Source organism: Salmo trutta, chromosome 24, assembly GCF_901001165.1.
Source record: "Salmo trutta chromosome 24, fSalTru1.1, whole genome shotgun sequence".
Taxonomy (NCBI): domain Eukaryota; kingdom Metazoa; phylum Chordata; class Actinopteri; order Salmoniformes; family Salmonidae; genus Salmo; species Salmo trutta.
In genome coordinates this window covers 41,413,375-41,438,496 of record NC_042980.1, presented here as the reverse complement: position 1 = coordinate 41,438,496, position 25,122 = coordinate 41,413,375, and the positions used below count along the sequence as shown (strand labels likewise).

Genomic DNA, 25,122 nt, shown 5'->3' with positions numbered 1-25,122 from the left:
GGCACTGAGAGCAAAAAACTGTTTTCTCTGAGAGGTAAATGTGGACTGCATGTCCTTTCCAATCGGAGCTCATCTTTTGCCCCAGGGTAAAAACTACAGTGCCTGCGGTATCTCTACACTGCCCCAATAAATTGGGGTGGCAGGTAGCCTAGTGGTTAGAGCGTTGGGCCAGTAACTGAAAGGGTGCTGGATTGAATCCCAAGCTGACAAGGTAAAAATCTGTCATTCTGCCTCTGAACAAAGCAGTGTTCCTCAGTAGGCTGTCTTTGTAAATAAGAATTTGTTCTTAACTGACTTAAATAAATAGAAAATATATCCACATCTTTGGCAAAATGCAAAAGACTGCCCCCATGGATGAAATAGTGCAATGTAATGACCAGTATGAAGCTACTGAAGGTACCATGGTGAAAGTGTGAAAAATAGAGCTTGTTCAGTGACAATGATTATGGGACAACTGCAGACACAAATGTCTGATATGAACATACAACATCACCAATATTGAAATAGGTCCTAGTAGTAGGCTAGTAACAGCAGTAGTATATATATTTTTTTTTTCATCAGCTGTGAAATGAAATGTATAATTTGTATGGCAATTACATATTCTCTGAAAGTCAAAAAAATCGATAAGCAACTGTTTTTAAGCAGTATGGCTTACCAAGTGAAATGACAATGTAACACCACCGTTACAACTGGTAATACTACCGTTATATTATATCTGGTCTTTATAAACGGCAATAATGAAAATGTACCTTCCGCGTGCACTGAAATACGGTGTCTAGGTGGCTTGATTTATGCATGCAGTTGTGGCACATGATTCCAATAGACGAATTGCAAATATGTAGCATTGCACTCAATACAGTATTGCCTTCTGTCGTTATGTCTACCAAGAGTAAAACTTAAAGTGCCACTTGACTCTCGCATCCACGCTGGAGCAAATGAACCTGTCTGTCCGAGTGCGCGCTACAAAGTTTATTTTCAACATCACGGAGTAAAATTGAGATGTGAAAATAGAATGGACCTATGCGCACAACAAATAAATAGATTGCAAATGTATAAAGTTCGACATATTTTGCACTTGGAAGAAGTTCATTATTATTCTACACTGCGCGGACGTGTTTTGTACAGAAAACAACAAAAAGGCTACACAAACATGCGACTCGATCAACATTCAAACACAAAACTATTGAAAAAATTGTGTAGGCTAATCCCATTCCAAAAACGTATTAAAAAAGATGAATTGACTTACATTACAACACGACAGTTAACATGCTGTCCTGAAAGATGGTCCTCGGCGAAACCACATCAACCCACCCTCTCATGCCCTCATCTCATCTCAACCCACATATAGTGGCAAAGTTTAGTGACGTCAACGTACTCGGGTTAACGTTGCTGATCTACTGGAAGTGCCAGCGAGCTGCACATTTAAAGCGACAGATCATGGGGTGGTAACAAATTGACATACATCTGGACATCAAGTGCCACCTTTCAGGGGGATTTTTGCAGCTAGAAAACGTGCAAAAAAATAAATAAAACATTTCCACGTACAATTAACTCATTATAATTGGTAGAGTCTCTGTTTGAATTAGTCAATGTAGATTTCCAACCAGATCTCTGAACTCATAGACCTAAGAATAGTTCAACTAAAACTTGCCTCACCTCTACTCTAAGGTCTCTATCATGTCCTCTCTGAGGACGGCCATTTAATTATTAAAAAGTAAGGCCATAGGTCCCTGAAACACTCATTGTTCTCTCTTTCTACTTTTTGTATTCTGGATATTACACTCTATTATCTCCTATTGTTGTTAACACATTCATTCAGATTCCATTATAGTTGAAAATTGCATTTCAACAAGAGTACTCACAGAAAGCGTGCATCTGGCCATTTTTTCTGTTTCGTGAAATGAGGCCCTGCATTACGAGTGCAGAAGAGCACAGCTCCACCATATCCATCACCATCACAGCTCATCACACCAGCAGTCAAAAGAAGACTCGCACAAAATGTCTCTGAAATATTGATGGCAGAAATGTTCAGGTGAGGCTTCTCTGACTGAGGCTGATATGAAAGTCCATCAGCATGGAAATTGCTTACATTTTGATATGAGTTTCAGATTTAGAACATCCTTTGCCACAGATGCTGAGAGCAGGGGCCTGTTCCCTGTTGGGTTTTCTGAGTGAAAAAGGTGGAAGGTAACCTTATGGTGAATGAGTTTTTTAATACTAAAATACACCTAACTCTGACTGCTACAAACTGGTTAGCTTGTTGTGATACATACAGTTTTGTTTGTCAGTGATTCATTGGACGTTGATGACATAGCCTGATTCAATTCCACCTTTAGATTGGTTTAAAGGGGCAATCCGCAGTTGAAACAATAACAAAGGCTACCCCACCTTTGTTTTGGTAAAAAGCTGAGAGATGGGCCTGGAGAAATGTAACCGCTCTTAAATTCATAGACAGAGCTATTGATGCAAGGTCTGACCATCCAAGATATCAAAATTATGGTTTTAAGCACATTTTGAGTCTATGCAAGCTCGTATTTTGGGTTCTGATGGGGTACGACACCTGAACTAAGTTCATTAGGCATTTATAAGTTATATTCTTCACAAATAAATGAGTACATATCCTTATCTTATCTGTGTCACGGAGGCTCTCCACACTGCAAAAGCTAAGGCTAAAGCTAAAGCTAACTCTCTCTCCTCTGCTCTCATCCTTCTAGACCTATCTGCTGCCTTTGATACTGTGAACCATCAGATCCTCCTCTCCACCCTCTCTGAGTTGGGCATCTCCGGCGTGGCTCACTCTTGGATTGCGTCCTACCTGACAGGTCGCTCCTACCAGGTGGCGTGGCGAGAATCCGTCTCCGCACCTCGTGCTCTCACCACTGGTGTCCCCCAGGGCTCAGTTCTAGGCCCTCTCCTATTCTCGCTATACACCAAGTCACTTGGCTCTGTCATATCCTCACATGGTCTCTCCTATCATTGCTACGCAGACGACACACAATTAATCTTCTCCTTTCCCCCTTCTGATAACCAGGTGGCGAATCACATCTCTGCATGTCTGGCAGAGATATCAGTGTGGATGACGGATCACCACCTCAAGCTGAACCTCGGCAAGACGGAGCTGCTCTTCCTCCCGGGGAAGGACTGCCCGTTCCATGATCTCGCCATCACGGTTGACAACTTCATTGTGTCCTCCTCCCAGAGTGCTAAGAGCCTTGGCGTGACCCTGGACAACACCCTGTCGTTCTCTGCTAACATCAAGGTGGTGACCCAATCCTGTAGGTTCATGCTCTACAACATTCGCAGAGTACGACCCTGCCTTACACAGGAAGCGGCGCAGGTCCTAATCCAGGCACTTGTCATCTCCCGTCTAGATTACTGCAACTCGCTGTTGGCGGGGCTCCCTGCCTGTGCCATCAAACCCCTACAACTCATCCAGAACGCCGCAGCCTGTCTGGTGTTCAACCTTCCCAAGTTCTCTCACGCCACCCCGCTCCTCCGCACACTCCACTGGCTTCCAGTTGAAGCTCGCATTTGCTACAAGACCATGGTGCTTGCCTACGGAGCTGTGAGGGGAACGGCACCTCCGTACCTTCAGGCTCTGATCAGTCCCTAGACCCAAACAAGGGCACTGCGTTCATCCACCTCTGGCCTGCTCGCCTCCCTACATCTGCAGAAGCACAGTTCCCGCTCAGCCCAGTCAAAACTGTTCGCTGCTCTGGCACCCCAATGGTGGAACAAGCTCCCTCACGGTGCCAGGACAGCAGAGTCAATCACCACCTTCCGGAGACACCTGAAACCCCACCTATTTAAGGAATACCTGGGATAGGATAAAGTAATCCTTCTAACCCCCCACCCCACCTCCCCCCCCCAAAAAAATATATAGATGTACTATTGTAAAGTGGTTGTTCCACTGGATATCATAAGGTGATTGCACCAATTTGTAAGTCGCTCTGGATAAGAGCGTCTGCTAAATGACGTAAATGTAATTCATATGAATCCAACATGGATGCACTAAGGATTGTCCCTTTGAAATGCATCCTATATTAAACTTGGTTTTGCTCAGGTTAATATTGTATACTTTACTAAATGGCTACTCCAGTTTTTAATTGAAATTATGAAATGCTAAGGAAATTGTATAGAACATATATTATATATTGTATTTAAGTTTTCTTTCAGTAAGTCAGTACTTTAGTTAACCCTCAGTAGTATACCAAGTTCAAAGAACACATTGAAATATGCAGCAATGACTTGGGGAAGAATAAGATATGAGGGATTGAATGATCCAATTGGGAACTGAGGTAGCTATAGTATTATGGGCTGCTAGGTTGGAAATGTTAATCCATGACACCGGTTTACAGCCCTTCTTTTGCAACAAGTGCCATGGGATTGTTAATGACCATGAGTCAAGACCTGTGTGTAAATTCACAATGATGGCATACATTGATGTATCCGGATCTGATCCTTAGTTATAGGGATGAGTACTGTCTACTGGCCCTCCAACACCCCTGATGAGTACCTTCTACTGGCCCTCCAACACCCCTGATGAGTACTGTCTACTGGCTCTCCAACACCCCTGATGAGTACCTTCTACTGGCCCTCCAACACCCCTGATGAGTACCTTTTACTGGCCCTCCAACACCACTAATGAGTACCTTCTACTGGCCCTCCAACACCCCTGGTGAGTACCTTCTACTGGCCCTCCAACACCCCTGATGAGTACCTTTTACTGGCCCTCCAACACCACTAATGAGTACCTTCTACTGGCCCTCCAACACCCCTGATGAGTACCTTTTACTGGCCCTCCAACACCACTAATGAGTACCTTTTACTGGCCCTCCAACACCCCTGATGAGTACCTTCTACTGGCCCTCCAACACCCCTGATGAGTACCTTCTACTGGCCCTCCAACGCCACTGATGAGTACCTTCTACTGGCCCTCCAACACCCCTGATGAGTACCTTCTACTGGCCCTCCAACACCCCTGATGAGTACCTTCTACTGGCCCTCCAACACCCCTGATGAGTACCTTCTACTGGCCCTCCAACACCCCTGATGAGTACCTTCTACTGGCCCTCCAACACCCCTGATGAGTACCTTCTACTGGCCCTCCAACACCCCTGATGAGTACCTTCTACTGGCCCTCCAACACCCCTGATGAGTACCTTCTACTGGCCCTCCAACACCCCTGATGAGTACCTTCTACTGGCCCTCCAACACCCCTGATGAGTACCTTCTACTGGCCCTCCAACACCCCTGATGAGTACCTTCTACTGGCCCTCCAACGCCACTGATGAGTACCTTCTACTGGCCCTCCAACACCACTAATGACTACCTTCTACTGGCCCTCCAACACCACTTCCACTTACAGCAGAATCTGGTCTCCCATCCAGGTATCAACAGAGTGTAGACCTACTTAGCTTCATATGAGAGCCAGCAGGGGGTTGCAGGGTGGTATAGCTAGTCTCACACACTGTGTTGTTGTCAAAAGATTTGGTTTATTTCTCAAAAAGTTTGTAAGAATCTGGGATGATCCTAAATGATAGTATAAAAATAAATAGGAACTAAATAAATAAAACTGCACTCTCAAAGAACTGATAAACATCAGAGATTGAGGAAGCTGCCTTTCAGTCAAGGCTCTGCCGCTTTGTTCCAGCTACTTTAAACACCAAGCCTTGTAAATGTAAGGCTTGCTTTAATATCTGCATGTAACTGCCCTCCTGAAAAATAACATGAAAACTGTTTGTGTCGTGCTTATGTTTGTAATAGCCTACGGTTACAACAGACAAATAACTAAGTTTGTTCTAACTGTTTTGTGTACAAGTGGCAGTGGAGTTACGGAGTGACTGAGCACTGAGCAGCAGCTGAAAGGAGGTAGGCTAGTGGCCACTCCGTAAATGGAATTGTCTCTCTCTAACGAAGATACCCATTTTCCCTTCTGTTATTGGAGCCTTGCAGACAGAGTAATTACTTTTCTCCTTCTCTACAATAACTTAAAATGCGTGCATTTCCCATCACACAATGTGATAATCCACCCAACAAAAAGCACAGTATTCTAGGCCAATCTATGATGGACTAAAATGTCAAGTGCATTTATCAGACCCTCTTATCCAGAGCAATTAGAGTTAAGTGCCTTGCTCAAGGGCACATCAATAGATTTTTCACCGAGTGGGCACGGGGATTCATACCAGCGATCTTTTGGTTACTGGCCCAATGCTCTTAACCACTAAACTAACTGCCTCCCTTTCTAATACAGATTATGGTTTGCACCGAACAGACTAACTTCACTGCATAGACAGAGATGCATGAATATGGAGCGAGCTTTGTCACAATCTGAAATCTGAACATTTGCAATGATGGGATCATAGAAGATATAATTAGAGCTGTATGGTTTGAAGTTATACTTCACAATGTTTTACTTTTTTTAAGATAAGCAATGCAACGCGGAGTGGCTGGACACAGCCCTTAGCCATGGTATATTCGCCATACATGATTCAAAAGGCACTCGCACATCTGAGCAGTCTTGTTGCAGGTGCATGGCAACAATTAAAGCAACGGCCTTCGTCAGAGCTCTGACGAAGGCCGTTGGGCCGATACGTAAGCTTATTAAATACCAGTGATACTATCAAGAGCAGTGTGCGGTTTCTTTCATCCTGTTTTATATTCGCCATACATAAAAAAAAACATAGGTGCCTTGCTATTGCTATTATAAACAGGTAACCAATGTATTTAGCGCAGTAAAAATACATGTTTTGTCATACCCGTGGTATATGGTCTGATATACCACGGCTGTCAGCCAATCAGCATTCAGGGCTCGAAGCACCCAGTTTATAATTTAAGATAAATTCACGATGAGGTACAATTGAAACAGACACATTTAGGGAATTACAGTACATGTACTGTAATATATACAGTATGTATTCAATGTGATACATTTGTGAGCAATAATACTATAAATGATTTTCAACACATAGCAGCACTGAAGACTCAATGATACAGTTGAAATCCACAGTAAATCCCAGAAAGACTAAAGTTTGCGTCATGAATAGCAAAAACCCACAGTTGTAGGGTAAAGTGAGTCTGTGTATTACTGTTCTGTGTGATTTAGCTGAATAGAGGATATTTCTTACAGTCAGGCACCAATACCTGCAACCTGAGAAGACATTGACTAAACTCCAGTGCAGTAGATAATCCGGACAGAGGCTACAAAAGTGGCTTTTCGTTGTTCTGCATGTGCAGCTAGATTGTAAAATGTTCTCTATCTCTGGGCGTAATCATTTCGTAGTTTGTTATTTTTGGAAGACGAGAGCATGTGGAGATAGACTACTGCACAGAAACACTGAGTTGATTATTCAGAAAAACAGCAGCTGTTAGATCTATTTTATGTTTTAATGCAATGCAGCACAGTGCATGGGGAACAGTGTGTTGCTATCTCATTGCTTATCGACCACAACAGTCCAGTGGTATAAAGCTGTGTTGTGTATGCTGTTGATGGTTATCCCCAGGTATGTGAAGGGATTTTCACCATCTCAACAACTTTGCCTTAAATGATAGTTGTGGGGCTGTGTTGGCAACACATGAAGCGCAAGTTTAAAAAAAAAAAGACAAAACAGCTCATTAAACACTATGAAGTGCACAGAGCAATCCAGTCCAGTCTCTCAATGATTATAACATAGATCACATTAACCGTAGTCCAATCCAGTCTCTCAATGTCTATAACATAGATCACATTAACCGTAGTCCAGTCCAGTCTCTCAATGTCTATAACATAGATCACACTAACTGTAGTCCAGCTCAGTCTCTCAATGACTATCACACAGATCACATTAACCTGAGTCCAGTCAGATTTGTCAACGACTATCACACAGATACACTGTTGAGATATTTATCCAGGCTCAGTGACCATGACTGCCCCTATAGAAGTGGAAATATCTGAACTACAGTATATAAATTACTTTCCACATCATAGGATTCTGTGACCTTGGTCTTTCATGGACTCGCGGGATAATTTATACACAAATACTGTATCCACTGATCACAGCTCTGTAACTTTCAGCACAGATCATGTCAGATCATGTCAACACAGATCATGTTGTAGTCAACTTGAAACAAAAAAAACTCATAAAACAATTCTGAAACACCAAATACCTTGATTTTAATTCGTAAACATTATTCCACAGTGTCAATAATGAATTATCCAGCGTTATGTAACTCTACTGGATATAAAAGGTAAGAGATCAAAAAGATAATTATACATTTCAGTATAATAGGTAGCTACCCATTGTTTTAACTTCCCCTTGTATTAAATCGTTGTCTCCACACAGCAGTCGGCCACCAGTTTCATGTTTGCCCCAGAAAACATGGGGTTTATAGATGATTTAGGGAGCAAAAAATCAATGATTTAAGGTCCAGTATTAAGCACAGTGATCTTGGATAAGAGATTGTAAATGCGAGCACAGCACAGCATGCACTAAATACTGTATAAGAATACAGACCCTACTTGCTGTACAACATAAAGGGTCAGTGATTATATAATAGCAACGTAACGGGTCAGTGATTATATAATAAGAATATAACGGGTCAGTGATTTTATAATAGGAACATAAAGGGTCAGTGATTATATAAAAGGAACATAAAGGGTCGGTTATTATACAATCAGAATATACAGGGTCAGTGGTTATATAATAGGACCATAAATCATCAGTGATTATATAATTTGGCATAAAGGGTCAGTGATGATAAAATAGGAACATAAATGGTCAGTGATTATAAAATATGAATATAAAGGGCCAGTGATTATAGAATAGGAACATAAAGGGTCAGTGATTACAAAATAGAAATACAAAGTGTCAGTGATTATGTAATAGGAACTTAAAGTGTCAGTGATTATGTAATAGGAACTTAAAGGGTCAGTGATTATGTAATAGGAACTTAAAGGGTCAGTGATTATTTAATAGGAACATAAAGGGTCAGTGATGATAAAATAGGAACATAAATGGTCAGTGATGGGACATGAAGGGTCAGTGATTATATAATAGGAATATAAAGGGTCAGTGATTATATAATAGGAATATAAAGGGTCAGTGATTATTTAATAGGAACATAAATGGTCAGTGATGATAAAATAGGAACATAAAAGGTCAGTGATTATATAATAGAAATATAAAGGGCCAATGAATATAAAATAGGATTATAACCATTTGAAATGTTGCGGTTGGCGGCAGAAAATCTCAGTAAGCAAAGACAAAATATGATAAAGTTATGTCGTAATGAGAGGCGGAAGATAGTATCCAAGTACACAAGGAAACTGCCCCCAGCTCTTCAACTGTGTTACTGCAATAGAGTAGTCCCTCCCCTTCAGTTGACCTTATTCAACCATTCCCTTTCAGAGAGATAAGAAAGCCAATAAATGGATACACGGTTACAGACATTCGCAAATGAGGAACAAGGTCATATTTGCCAAATTGCTCTCAAATTAACATTTAGGAATTTATCTAAGCAAGTGTCGTATTATATACAGAACCTGAACAAAATGCTTTGATGTGTTAGAACAATCGTTCAAGATCACTTTTTAGTCCAAACAGCACACCAACAGCTGTTTCGGTCAGTTTTTGATGTATTGGAACTCGGCAGAACATCATGGTGAGTATAGCCTTCACCTCTCACTCACCTCTTTATATATATATATATATATATATATATATATACAAATATTACTTAAAAATTGCACTGTTGGTTAGAGCCTGTAAGTAAGCATTTCAATGTAAGGTCTACACCTGTTGTATTCGGCTCACGTGACAAATAAACTTTGATTTGATTTGATTGCAGATAGATACAATCAAGTCCAGCTGTGTGTGAACCGTGTGTAGTCTTTCCCCAGTGTGAGAGAGATGCCTGGGCATGTTAACAGCAGCAGGTGACATCCAAGCAGGAAGCACCAAATCACCTCCAGATGGTGGAATTGGAAATCGCATTAAAATACTGTAGGTCAGGTTTTTCACAAATTGGTTCACAATTTCACACCTCTCTATGCCTGGGGGGAAAAAAATGGATTTATAAAGAGTTGTAAAAAGGCAAGCTTAGGTGAAGGGAATCAATTGTACTTGCATGAGCTAATTTTTAATTATTGATCCAAGTAATATGTATTAATTTGGGGGGAATTTCTACCCTATCATTTGGTCCTAGCCTCAAAAACAGGAGGGCACCATTCCATTATTCTGGGGAGCCTGGTGGAAAACGTGGCAGGGTGTGTCTTTAACAGCTGTGATGCATCCAGACTCTTCAGACCAGTTATTGCATCTGCTCTGACCTCTCACCTCTCATGTGAACGTGTTTCCCATTTCCTGTGCCGAAATCTGTATTCAGCGTGAACCAGACCACTATGACCATAATGTGTAAACGATTGGGCTTTTCTGTAAAATTGCTCTCCATAATTTCACACAGTTAAACACAAAATGTGGTTAACCCCTCTGCAGGGTGGAGGGACTAGATAGGGGGCAGTTCTCCAAAAGGCCACTCCAGGAGTATAGATAAGTAAAAAAGGGGACATTTATTCACTCAAGCCTCAAAGCCTCCTCTTCTTAGCATATCCCTCTGTGGTGAACTGTAACCATTAGTCAAGGACACTGCATCTTAAATTAATTATCTCAGAATCAAATCAGGAAAAAGTCATAGGAATAATGATGCGTCACTGCAACATCTCATCAGACCGTGTCTTTAACGTTGACGTACGGCTCATGAGAGGCTAAATTGTTTTCTGGGAGATAGTGAGAGAACCGATGCTGTCGGAATTCACCACCACATTCACGGCTCAGCTGGCAGTGCCACAGACATGATAGCCAATGGATTTCATTACTTAGTTTAGCCATTGATTTTCTTTAACCCAGGAAGACACACTGGAGAAAATATGAGTGCTTTCAGGATAGATTGCCAGCCCCTCAGAGGGCGTGAGGGATATTGTGCTGGGAGATAAACATCACGCCCCAGAGATAAGGAAGGTTGATTTTTCAGATTAGGACTACCAGCTATAAAAAGCGCCGATATTGTTTTCTCCTCTTTTTTATTCAGAGGTTTGAGAATCCTTGGTTCCCTTGAGAAAGCAGAATGCATCTGCTTCCATTTAATGTAAAAGGACCTCGTATACACCTCTTCAGAGTTCCTGAGGTAGGCTACACATAACACACATTCAATGGATAGCCAACAGAGATTTGTCCATCCAATTTAGCCTTAACAGCTTCTTTAAACATGAAAACATTGTCTGACACATTTGTAATAGATAAGCATTCATTAAAAGTGTCAAGCTGGTTAACCAGCAGAGTATCGGCATATTACACCGCATTACAATACTGATGACACCATAGGAGACTTTGAAGAGGATTATGGGAACTGGCACCAGTGGTTGGTATCTCTACAGTTGTGCATCTCGTATCTCTCCATAGAAAATTCCTCAGCATATCCAGATGAATTGTGTGGAGCCATGTAGCCTATAGAAATACAGCATTACAATCTGAATTGTTTGATTCCCCCTACGCTCAGAAACAAAATGTGCTATCTAGAATCTAAAAGGGTTCTTCAGCTCTCCACATAGGATAACCCCTTGAAGAACCATTTTTGGTTCCAGGTAGAATACTTTTGGTTCCAGTTAGAACTCTTTTGGGTTCAATGTAGAACCCTTTCCACAGAGTACAGTAGAATACAGCATACTCAATAACCTCAGGAGTAGCAGGAGAACGCTGTTAATTTGACCAGCTTTGCCTGAAATGTATGGGTCACGTTAATCTCTAACTGCAGAGTGACAACATAATGAGTGCTTGTCAAGGCTTTGGAAAGCCAGCCACGTTGGTTTGTGGACAAAAATGGCCTTCAGCAATAGCCTCACTCTAGCCGGCAGGAATCCATTGCATGTGATGAGATGACAATACCTGTGGTGCCAGGCTGACTTTTATTGTCATGAGTTTTGTCCTGGAGACAGCACTGAGCGATTTCCCCTTAAATTGGCCAGCTGCAAAGTCAAAACTGGCTATATTGTAAGAATTCATTAAAACAAAAATTTGGCTTTTTGGCCTAAATGTAATGTTAAGTTTAGACATTAGGGTTAGCAGTGTAGTTAAGGTTAGGGTTAGGTTTAAAATCAGATTTTATGACTTCGTGGCTATGCGAACTAGTGACCTGTGTCCAGAACAAGATTCATGACAAAAAACGCGAACCTGCTGATGAGCGGTGCGCTTAAATATATTTCTACTGTGTATTATACTTCCCTGACGGTATTATTCCTTCGGCAGTAGAACCACTTCCTAAACATGGAACAAATTGGGGCTGCTAAGCTTCATTAGAAACCCCTAAAAAGTATAAAATCATAGATGTTGATTCATTCTACAGGTGAGGCTACGGTCCCTAACCTCCTGCATGCCCTGAGATCTGAGGCGATTTTATTTGGTTATCAGGAGGCTGCTGAGGTAAGTTTTCTGTCTACTGGGGATTGGTTGATACCTGCTCTGGCTTGGCGAGCTGCTAAGTGGGAACCACAGTGGCAGCGATAGAGGTGTATCACCATGGCAATCTAATTTCCCAGCCTTGCTTAAGGGACCAACAGGGGCAATTTTCTGCATTTTTGGAGAGTCGGATGGTCTCCTCGGATAAGCTTACCATATCCCTGAGTGTCACAGAGCATGCAAGTGGACATTACCCAAGGAGGGAAAGATAGAGACCAAAACAATCACAAAATCCTCCGTGTCCAAGTGATGTGCCGGAATGTGAAGCGCTTCTTTAATGGCTCCTGGCAGAGGTCCAACCGTGTGTGTCCCCAGCGGAATGACCCAGTAAAAAAACAAAGTGGGGAGTTTTGCCGTCCTTATCCTTAATGACATATTCTGGACTCGGTGGAAGCTAAACTGTCCAGCACAGTGGGCTGAAGACTTGTTGTTCCCAAACATGGCTGACTGAATGCCCCAACATGGCTGACTGAATGCCCCAACATGGCTGACTGAATTGGTCTTTCAGTGCCGGTAGGCAATCAGCCTTCACCAAGTCCTCTCACATCAAGTGATACAGAATGCTTGTTATCTGTGTGCGTGGCTGTACCTTCTCAGTCAGTTTACAGTAGCAACTGTTCATTAAGCGAGCATCGTTTAATGTGCATAGGAAATTAGTTGTCCTCTTTAGAGGCAGGGAATGATGAAGCAGTTCAACGACGTTCGTTTTTATAAACATTTGATTACCTCACTGTTAATTGAATCTTATTGTTCTAAATAGTTTCTCGCTGAGTAATAAATGCTGTCTTTTAAACAATGTCTATAAAAGCCTACCTGAGATCCTACAGACTAAAAGTGTCATTTCCATTCTGTATTTTTGTTCAACTAGTAAGGTCAGGATTCTATTCACTGCAGATAGCAGATTTACAGATAGCTCTTTCACTGCAGATAGCAGCTTACCAGATAGCACTTTCACTGCAGATAGCAACTTTCAGATAGCTCTTTCACTGCAGATGGCAGCTTTCCAGATAGCTCTCTCACTGCAGATAGCAACTTTCAGATAGCTCTTTCACTGCAGATAGCAGCTTTCAGATAGCTCTTTCACTGCAGATAGCAGCTTTGATAGCTCTCTCACTGCAGATAGCAGCTTTAATAGCTCTCTCACTGCAGATAGCAGCTTCGATAGCTCTCTCACTGCAGATAGCAGCTTCGATAGCTCTCTCACTGCAGATAGCAGCTTCGATAGCTCTCTCACTGCAGATAGCAGCTTCGATAGCTCTTTCACTGCAGATAGCAGCTTTGATAGCTCTCTCACTGCAGATAGCAGCTTCGATAGCTCTCTCACTGCAGATAGCAGCTTTGATAGCTCTCTCACTGCAGATAGCAGCTTTGATAGCTCTTTCACTGCAGATAGCAGCTTTGATAGCTCTCTCACTGCAGATAGCAGCTTTGATAGCTCTCTCACTGCAGATAGCAGCTTTGATAGCTCTCTCACTGCAGATAGCAGCTTTCAGATAGCTCTTTCACTGCAGATAGCAGCTTTGATAGCTCTCTCACTGCAGATAGCAGCTTTGATAGCTCTCTCACTGCAGATAGCAGCTTTACAGATAGCTCTTTCACTGCAGATAGCAGCTTTGATAGCTCTCTCACTGCAGATAGCAGCTTTGATAGCTCTCTCACTGCAGATAGCAGCTTTGATAGCTCTCTCACTGCAGATAGCAGCTTTGATAGCTCTTTCACTGCAGATAGCAGCTTTGATAGCTCTTTCACTGCAGATAGCAGCTTTACAGATAGCTCTTTCTAAAGTGTTTTACATTAAATAATGACAAAAAAATACAAAATATATATATGTTTTTGGCATCACATTTTTTATTTATTTTAACCAGGCAAGTCAGTTAAGAACAAATTCTTATTTATAATGATGGCCTACCCCGGCCAAACCCGGATGACGCTTGGCCAATTCTGCGCCACCCTATGGGACTCCCAATCACAGCCGGTTTTGATACAGCCAGGAATCGAACCAATGTCTGTAGTGACACCTCTAGCACTGAGATGCAGTGCCATAGACCGGTGCACCACTCGGGAATCCCGAGCAGCGGTAGTCAGTAGTCTCAAAAAAACAATTTGTGAAAATATGCAATGCATGTTCTTTGTCCTGGCCTTAATCAGCTACTCTTCAATCTCGTATTGCTTGTTCTGAAGGACCTACTTGCAGAGGCTTGGCTCTAACATGATTATTGAGAGAGAGAGAGAGAGAGGAGCCTGTTTGGATTTTTATAATCTCACAGAGTGTATGAGATAGAGATTCCATAGAGCGTGAACTGCACTAATTAAAACCTGCTCAATAACATTCAACTGTACACGATTATAAAATATAATTTCACTTTACATTAGGTTGCTCTCATACCTGTACAGTAAGGCAAATGATGTTAATTATTAGCTAGTTCTAATATTATATTATCATGTTCAGATTTTTTATTTGTAGATCGTATTGTTGTTTCTGCGTTATAATGTTAAACACTGTTCTCATTTGGCTTCATGTCTGCTTCAATTTAGACAAAACTAATGAACAGTTGATAACAAAAAAGACTTCTACCACGATGTAGGATCTTAATTTGATCACCCTCATGCAGGAAATGTTTAACTTGTAGTGCACTGTATTTGAGGTATCAGCTTTGTAATTTCCCATTTGAAATTTCAGACTTGATTGTCAACCTATAATCCACATAATAATTCATATTTCCTGTTGCTGCAGGATCATTTTACTACTGTAAAAAACGGGCTAAAATTAAGATCCTACGTCTGTATTGGTAAACTATTATAGTTTTGTAAGGGAATTGAGAATGTCTGTGTGTTCAGACAGCAGTCATTTGCTGATATGGCTACGCTAGTTGTCATAGTAACGACGAATGTGTGCGCAGTGGTGTAATGTAGACTGATTGGTGGTGCTGCTCCTGCGTCCTATCACTCAGAAAATATGTAGCAAGCTAAAGTGACAACAATGCCATGCCATGGATGTTTCCCAGTACCTTAGAGTTTTCAAAATCATAGTGTAAGAACGATTACACTCATTATGCTATCCAAAACGAGTATTTTTTGGGCTAGCCACAGCAGTTAATTAGCTAGATGTTTAGCTTTTTAGCACAATCTCTCATATGTTTTTAAACAATTAACAAACTAGTTATCAACAACGTTCTTGTCAAATTGTCAACAAGGTAGCTAGCATGCAACAAGAAATGCTAAATAACAGTCCAAAAACCACTTGAGGGCAAACAAATCACGAAGGGGGTTTAAAATGTGGCTAGAAATATCCGATTCCATGTGCTTTTTGGATGTTCAGACTGCATATGCTAAAAAATATATATATTTGAGTCTCGTCAAACTGGCAGTGTGAACAAGGCTTTAGGTCACCATTTTTTTAGACACCCTCATGTCACACAAACCTGTGAAAAGTTATTGGAAAAATAACTGTATGACATTATTGCTGAAGTGGACGTGCATCCACTGATACTACATGAATTCTAAATGTTGTATCAAAAAAGAAGTGCATGTTGCAGGAAATTGATTTTGAAAATAAGTGGCGTACAGAGACGACTGCATCCACTTGAATGTCAAAATGAGTTATTACAGGGAAATTATTCTGTATTCTATACCAGAGAGTAGGACATTCAGAAGACAATACATTCTTGGATGTAAATCCCCTCCGGCTTGCCATTTAAATGTTCAATTATTGCACTGTTTACCTACAGTAGTACCTCAACCATAAAACTTCTCTGTACCCCTCCTGCATTTTTTATTGTTCTGAAAATCATATTGATGACCACATATTTCTATTGTATTGCCTTTCATTAAACAACTTTGATGATATTACGTATTTGACATGAGAACTGATAGGACATTGCGAGTAATTCCAAAATGTTGTCCAGCTCCATGTTGAAACTGTAGGACTGCGGTGTTCTCATCAAAGTACAGGGTTCATTTCCATGACAGCAACAGTGTGTCAGTGCCCGTCAGTGCCCATCTCTCAAAAGTACAGGTTCACCTCACAGAACTTGGCCCTGCCCTCATAAATATGGAATAGAATTCACAAGCGTTGAGAGACCATGTTTATCTCTCTCTTGGGAAGAATGCATTCTAGGGAGTGGTGTAGATAAAGGAAATCAATACCAACCAGCCAGACCTTACCTGATGCTGACACACTGAAACTTCTTACATTTGCATACCAAACTGGAATTTATGGCCCCTAACATGTACCATTAATCTATTGTTTTCTAATTATATTATTTACTTGGCATCCTGTTTTAATGCTTAATGGTTATATATTTTGTATTAGATTCAAATGTCTGAGCAAGTGACAGTTAGGTGTGCCGAAACAACAATAATGTAACGATGCAGATGACGTTGATTTCCAATAGACAGTGCATAGCCAAAAGATTTCCAATGGTTTCGGATGGTGGTTCCACCTAACCAAAGTTAATACTAACCCTTACCTCACCCACCCTAACCCTGACCTTAACCCTAACCCTAAACGTAACCCTAACCTTAATCCTTTTTATCCCTGCCTTACTAATATGATGTAGACTGGATACTGATATTTCACAGACTGAGTTGGGCACCACTGAAAAAGTGGTTTCTCTCTGTATCAGATTATCTTGCTCTTAGATCAAGATTAAGGCTTTAAACTACATTTGAGTTCATGTCTATGTTTTACAGTGCTTGTACAAATGCATGTGTTTTGATGAAACGCCGTTCCGTGAATTGCTTTTGAATTACAAAGGAAGGAATACCTCATTAGCTTAGGAGGTAATGCCATAATGCAAACCCTTGCATGGGCTGAAAATTATTACCGCCTTAGATTCAAGTTCAGTTTGGCCCCTATTTGAACGGCTAGCACAAATGTGCCATGACCGGAGAGATTAGCATAACCAAGTTGAACACTTTTGTTTTAACATTTAGCCAATCTTGTGAAGGGATAACAAATGTGGGAAAGCATGATACATCATTTAAAGGATTAATCAGACGCTATTCAATTGAGATAAATGCTATGACATTGACTGGGGCATTAATAATAATTTTGACATGCATCCATCGGTCCTCCCTAGAAGTAAACCCGGATCATGATCCAAGTGGGATCTGAGGTTTGACCTATTGAATCGTGTTTTTCTGTTGGAAGTAGTCACTGGCCTAACACAAATGAGACGAACAGCTTTGGATAGGTGAAAGCAAGGGTTTCTCATCACTGTGAAGCAAGAGAAGACAGGAGAATGCAGTGAGTATTCAAAGTGCCCCAGCTGTACAGTCTGCTATTTTCAAAAGACTATACTCCGCTGTTGAACAGCTCCTGAGGTTCAACACCATTCCCTATGCTACTCACTTTTGCATTCTAACTACGTCCCCAATAAATTCTGAATCCACCTGTTTCATTTGTAGTTTACCTTTATTTTACTAGGCAAGTCAGTTAAGAACAAATTCTTATTTTCAATGACAGCCTAGGAACAGTGGGTTAACTGCCTTGTTCAGGGGCAGAACAACAGATTTGTACCTTGTCAGCTCAGAGATTCAATCTTGCAACCTTTCGGTTACTAGTCCAACGCTTTAACCACTAGGCTACGCTGCCGCCCCATTGGGTTGAAAAACCCCAATGTTGCATCAAATCGCTTTGTATCTTTTAACTGGGAACTAGATCATTTCTTGATCCCGTCCCTCTAAAAGATATTGTCAGACATTTCAGGTTCCTTTTGAAAGAGAGATGTGTTATTGCAGTGGACTAATTCTATGATACACTGTCTGTAACGGGATATCGCAGAGCTTAATCTGAACCAATCTGTTCACTGGCTACTGAGACGTCCATGTTTGTTATCTAGCTCTTTCCAGCTGTTGGTAGGACCTCCCAAGTGTTCAGCATGCTGTGCTTTGTCTTTCTTTACCAGTGTTCTGATTAGAAGATCATTTAATAATTGCTGTTCTCTTCTGCTGCTATTGTGTCCAGCTTATTTCACTGCTCCAATCAGTTCCATTGTGGTGAACAGATACAGTATGTTATTTTGTGCAAGACTCCACTGGACTAATCGAATGACCCATCATTGCGGCTCTTTTGTTGATCTTTTTATCTGCATTAACCAGAGTGAAATGAGTTGTGTCTATCGTTCTTTCATTTTTTGAGCAAGGTGACATAGGTTAAGTAGTGGGTCTTTAGTAGAAGAAAGCACAGGTTTTAAAGAAGAAGAATCAATCGGGACATCCGATGTTATGATCGCTCCGGTGATGTCAAAACCACCATGGATCCTTCCCCTGTGTAACCCTCTGAGAATTATCCTTCACTTTAAGTGCTCCAGATTAAATATGCTGTCAAAGGCATTAATTACACCCTTCACAGAGAACGTTCTGGCACTTTCCCCTCCAGCATTAGGCTGGTAATATAAAAGCCACATTTTAGTGTTAGCCTCTGAAGATGTCTGACAGAAGGGGGTTAAGCTAACAGAGAATGTCTGCTCCCACATTAACCGTACAAAGGTCACCTGGGGCATAGAAAGGTCATGTAGGGGAAATTAAAGATGACAGAACCTCAAGGGGTGCAAATCTACATAGCAAAATAACAGTTGAGTACATTTAGCTAAAAGAAGATGACTCCTCTATTGTAGGGCGTATAACTGAGGGTGACGACCGTGATCCCAGGCACTTCGTGGATAACTTTCACTTGTGGTGGAATAATAAGCAACTCAATGTAAAGAAGATGAAACAGCAAGTTGTGGATTTCAGGAGGAGGAAGGCTCCTTTGGCTACCAAAACTCCACTGAAGCCCTGAGATGGTCTTTCTAAGGGGCAGCAAGATGATGGGTTGTGATGATAATTTACATTTAAGCAGACGTGGTTATCCAGAGCGACTTACAGGAGCATTTAGAGACAGACAGATTTTTCACCTAGTCAGCTCAGAGACTCGAAACATCAACCTTTCGGTTACTGACCCAAGGCTCCTAACCGCTACACTACCTGCCGCCCTCAGCTGGCCTTTCTTACTGGCAGCAAGATGATGGGTTGTGATGATGGTGATAATGATGATGATGATGGTGAAGATGATGATGGTAATGACGGTGATGATGAGGATAATTATGATGGTGATGATGATGACGTGACGATGGTGATGATACTGATGATGATGTGAGGATGGTGATGATGATGGTGAAGATGATGATGATATCCATCCGTCAATCTTTCTACACCACAATGATATTCATCTTCTGATTGATTTCCATATTCTCATTACTAAAAGTTAAAATATAGTACCTTTAAAATTCCACTTTCATGTCACTCAAAGGCTGTTATTGAAATTACATAATGTATATTGTCAAATGAATGGGAAACTTCACTGCTAGACCCTATTTGGTGTGTTTTTCCTGTCTCCCTACATCATTATGAGTGATGAGAGGATGTTTAGGATGGTTAGTTGGTGGTTGAAGTTATCCCTCTAGTGGTGTGGGGTCTGTGCTTTGGCAAAGTGGGTGGGGTTATATCCTTCCTGTTTGGCCCTGTCCGGGGGTATCGTCGGATGGGGCCACAGTGTCTCCTGACCCCTCCTGTCTCAGCCTCCAGTATTTATGCTGCAGTAGTTTATGTGTCGGGGGGCTAGGGTCAGTCTGTTATATCTGGAGTATTTCTCCTGTCTTATCCGGTGTGAATTTAAGTATGCTCTCTCTAATTCTCTCTTTCTCTCTTTCTTTCTTTCTGAGACGTGAGCCCTAGGACCATGCCTCAGGACTACCTGACATGATGACTCCTTGCTGTCCCCAGTCCACCTGGCCGTGCTGTTGCTCCAGTTTCAACTGTTCTGCCTGCGACTACGGAACCCTGACCTGTCCACCGGATATGCTACCTGTCCCAGACCTGCTGTTTTCAACTCTCTAGAGACAGCAGGAGCGGTAGAGATACTCTCAATGATCGGCTATGAAAAGCCAACTGACATTTACTCTTGAGGTGCTGACTTGTTGCACCCTCGACAACTGTGATTATTATTATTTGACCATGCTGGTCATTTATGAACATTTGAACATCTAGGCCATGTTCTGTTATAATCTCCACCCGGCACAGCCAGAAGAGGACTGGCCACCCCTCATAGCCTGGTTCCTCTCTAGGTTTCTTCCTAGGTTTTGGCCTTTCTAGGGAGTTTTTCATAGCCACCGTGCTTCTACACCTGCATTGCTTGCTGTTTGGGGTTTTTGGCTGGGTTTCTGTACAGCACTTTGAGATATCAGCTGATGCACGAAGGGCTATATAAATACATTTGATTTGATTTGATTTGATTCAGACATAATTATGCACTATAGCTGTGTTTTAGAATTTTCTTTGTTGGGAGAGCTCAACCAATGACGTCATTGGCTGATTGAGCCTGCAGTCTAAAATTCTGAGATTCTTTTTCATTTCTACTTTGTCAAAAGAAGCTGTAACTGGACTTTATTATTTACTATAACAAATAAAGTTGATCAGATGGATCACACTGTAATGTTTTTATTGTAAGAATTTTGCAGAATTATACACAACACATCCTTGACTATCTAAACAAATAAATGTTGTTGTTCTTTTTTTAATGATATTCCCATGAATATTTCTTTATGCAATTAATCATTTACAATAGTTAATGCACTATTTATCAAGCGTCTATTTATCAAGCATGTTTGCGCTCCTTGCAGGTTGATAAAGGGATAACCGGCAATGTTCTCTAGGGGGTACTTATATTCTGAAAAGCCAGGCGGTTCTAGTGTTAAATGATACAACAACTCACTGCAACATTTGTTCAGCAGTAAGATTGAATCTAGTTGATCCAAATACATTTCATGAATATCACAATGAATTGATGAAGAAGTTGAAGTCAACACTTTATTGGTTTCTGATGCAGCTGGAATCATTTAGTCACTTGTAAAAATATGATATATAACACAATTTTATACATACTGTATGTACAACAGCTAGCAATATCTATACTCAGTGTTTGTCGGGGAAACATTAAATGTGCCAGTGGATGATCGGGCACATGAGACGTGGCTTCAATTCATGTCAGGAGAAAGTTGACAATGGTAGTGGAGTGGAGTAGTCATCACCTCTTTTAATCAGGGAACAGGAGAGGGACTTAGCTGTAAATACAAATTGCAGATACATTCCATTACAGCTGCGCCATCGTAGGTTTGGACAACGTGTTTCTCTATGTAGCATAGCTTAAACTCAGACATATCAAAATGCATAAAGTCAAACACTGACTGCACATCTCGCCCACTTGACACATTAAAGTAGCCCAAGAAACCTTCCTGATCATCCACATTCCTGACTATAACTGCAACTGCCAGCAGACTGGGGCAGGTCCCAGAGCGGTGGGGCAATTTTGAATACTTCTTAAGGCTCAAATCCCGTTAACGGGATCGATTTGACAACATCCGGTGAAATGGCAGAGCCGCCAAATTCAAAAAACATTATTAGAAATATTTAACTTTCATACATTCACAAGTGCAATACACCAAATTAAAGCTGAACTTCTTGTTAATCCAGCCACCATGTCAGATTTCAAAAAGGCTTTACGGCGAAAGCAAACAATGCTATTATCTGAGGACAGCATCCCTTCAAACAAACACAGACAATCATATTTCATCCCGCCAGGCGCGACACAAAACTCAGAAATAATGATATAATTCATGCCTTACCTTTGTCGAGCTTCTTCTGTTGGCACTCCAATATGTCCCATAAACATCACAAATGGTCCTTTTGCTCGATTAATTCCATTGTTATATATCCAAAATGTCCATTTATTTGGCGCGTTTGATCCAGAAAAACACCGGTTCCAACTTGCGCAACATGACTACAAAATATCTCATAAGTTACCTGTAATCTTTGTCCAAACATTTCAAACAACTTTCCTAATACAACTTTAGGTATTTTTTAACATAAATAATAGATACAATTTAAGACGGGATAAACTGCGTTCAATACCGGAGGAAAACAAAGTGGAGCGTGCTTTTCAGGTCACGCGCCTCTATCAAACAGTACACTTCACTCGACCCTCATTCTGAACAGGGCTACTTCTTCATTACACAAAGGAAAAACATGAACCAATTTCTAAAGACTGTTGACATCCATTGGAAGCTATAGGAACTACAAGCAACTGTGTTAGAATTCTAGATTCCCAATGAAACCACATTGAAAAGAGAGTGACCTAAAACAAATAATTCCTGGATGGTTTGTCCTTGGGGCCAAATATGTTATGTTATACTCACAGACATCATCAACAGTTTTAAAAACTTTAGAGTTTTTTCTATCCAAATCTACCAATTATATGCATATCCTAGCTTCTGGGCCTGAGTAGCAGGCAGTTTACTTTGGGCACACTTTTCATCTGGATGTGGAAATAGCTCCCCAAGCCATAAGAAGTTTTAAAAGTTGATCAGACTGAAAAATCATCTCGTTTTCATCCGATACAGCATGTCAGATTTCTAATGTTTAAGTGTAGCCTAGGCTGCTGCAACATTGATGTCATGAGTTTTTGCTTGTGTTTGTCAGGAGTGATTATGTGTCATCATCTTTGCTAAATAAATACCGGAGGAAAGTGGAAAGCATACCTGAGCGCATGCAAACAAATGCGCTATGTCAACCTCTCTCTTTAATATAACTTTTAATGGATGAGGCGATGGAAGCTATCAAATCATTTGGAATTGTTTTCAACATCCCAGAAAAGACAATGGAAAGTTCCATATGTTCAGCAAGGAATGCATCATAAAGTGCATTTACCTCTGCAAGCTCCTTGTAGTTGCCCTTGTTAACGGAACTTTCTCTCCCGTCATGTCCTCCTAAAAGCAAATTCTTGCATGCCCTGGTTTTTTTGTTTAGCTGAACGATCAATGTTCTTCAGGTCACTGCACCCACTTTTTGACCAAGGCTCAGACTTTCCAAAAAGCAGGTCAGGCCAGCAATACAGGCAGCCTGATGAAAGGCTCCCTGTTAATCAGCTGCACTTTTGATTCAAGTTAGTATTGAACGCCCTCACCTTTTCATCCGTCTTCATGAAACTGATCTCAGGCAGAGGTTGACCCTCACTTTTAATTCACACCTTTTCCATGTACCCCAGAGAATGAAAGGGGTTCTTCAACAAGAAGTCCACAACATTTTCGGCAGCGTTGGCCATTCTACCATTCTTTGATTGTTTGGAGGACATCCTCCGGAAGTGGTCATAATTACCATGTATATCTAGGTTTTGTACTGAAGTCAATGCAGCCAGAGGAGAAGGGAAGCTAGCTGTCCTCCGGCTACACCGTGGTGCTGCCCCAGACAGTGTTGTTGAAGTTACTGTAGACCTTCATTGCAAAACAGTGTATTTTAATCAATTATTTGGTAACATATGAATATATTTTTTAGAGTTTTATAAAAAAAAATACACTTTAATGTTTCACTATTTTTATTTTATGAAATTTCACTGAGGAAGATGGAACCTCCACTGCTACAGGCTCTGTACTACTAAAGCTGGTGTCAAGGTCATCTTCATTAGCAGCAGGATTAGTCTGTAGGACTCACACTAGTCAGTGATTAGCCAACATTTTGCTACTTTGTCCCCATCAATACACACTCAAACAATGTACTATATCCGCCCACCCCCTTCATGTCAATAGATCAATCATACTAACATTCACACACAATACCCACCCCAAACAGACACCAACCAGTCAGTCTCCTACCACATCCCCTCCTTACTAGTACCTTCTTTTCTCTAATTTAGACTTAAAGCCTTGCATGAACAAACAACTACTAACAACATTTATGAAATTGCTTATGCCAGTTACTAATAAGCACGCACCCATTAAGAAAATGACTATAATAAACTGTTACAGTGCCATGTAAAACTATTCATTCAAATCAAATCAAATCAAAATTTATTTATATAGCCCTTCTTACATCAGTTGATATCTCAAAGTGCTGTACATTAACCCAGGCTAAAACCCCAAACAGCAAGCAATGCAGGTGTAGAAGCACGGTGGCTAGAAAAAACTCCCTAGAAAGGCCAAAACCTAGGAAGAAACCTAGAGAGGAACCAGGCTATGAGGGGTGGCCAGTCCTCTTCTGGCTGTGCCGGGTGGAGATTATAACAGCACATGGCCTAGATGTTCAAATGTTCATAAATGACCAGCATTGTCAAATAATAATAATCATAGTAGTTGTCAAGGGTGCAACAAGTCAGTAACACAAGAGTAAGTGTCAGTTGGCTTTTTCATAGCCGATCTTTGAGAGTATCTCTACCGCTCCTGCTGTCTCTAGAGAGTTGAAAACAGCAGGTCTGGGACAGGTAGCACGTCCGGTGAATAGGTCAGGGTTCCAGCAGGTCTGGGACAACAGGTCTGGGACAGGTAGCATGTCCGGTGAACAGGTCAGGGTTCCATAGCTGCAGGCAGAACAGTTGGAACTGGAGCAGCAGCACGGCCAGGTGAACTGGGGACAGCAAGGAGTCATCAAGCCAGGTAGTCCTGAGGCATGGTAATATGGCTCAGGTCCTCCGAGAGAGAGAAAGAAAGAAAGAGAAAGAGAGAATTAGAGAGAGCATATTTAAATTCACACAGGACACCGGAAAAGACAAGAGAAATACTCCAGATGTGACAGACTGACCCTAGCCCCCCGACACATAAACTAC

General features: G+C 41.3%; 1 protein-coding gene and 1 long non-coding RNA gene across 6 annotated transcripts in view; one reads left to right on the top strand and one right to left on the bottom strand.

Moving 5' to 3' along the window:
• Positions 1 to 1,343, bottom strand: part of LOC115161324 (PTB domain-containing engulfment adapter protein 1) — a 177,824-nt gene extending 176,481 nt beyond the window's left edge. The window contains exon 1 of one of the 2 annotated variants that reach the window (XM_029712219.1): positions 1,247 to 1,343. The gene's annotated coding sequence lies outside the window, so the exon portion shown is untranslated. The remainder of the gene's footprint in view (positions 1 to 1,246) is intronic. The other variant, XM_029712223.1, reaches the window with a different exon arrangement.
• Positions 1,344 to 9,357: 8,014 nt separating this feature from the next.
• On the top strand, positions 9,358 to 20,232 carry LOC115161321 (uncharacterized). 4 transcript variants are annotated; one of them, XR_003869238.1, is made up of 3 exons: positions 9,358 to 9,639; positions 9,826 to 12,452; positions 20,195 to 20,232. It is a non-coding gene; the product is annotated as an uncharacterized LOC115161321 (long non-coding RNA). The 4 variants fall into 4 exon arrangements; XR_003869236.1 differs by lacking the exon at positions 20,195 to 20,232 and having other exon boundaries at positions 9,826 to 9,980; positions 11,065 to 13,322; XR_003869237.1 differs by lacking the exon at positions 20,195 to 20,232 and having other exon boundaries at positions 9,826 to 11,160; positions 12,376 to 13,322.
• Positions 20,233 to 25,122: the final 4,890 nt, after the last annotated feature.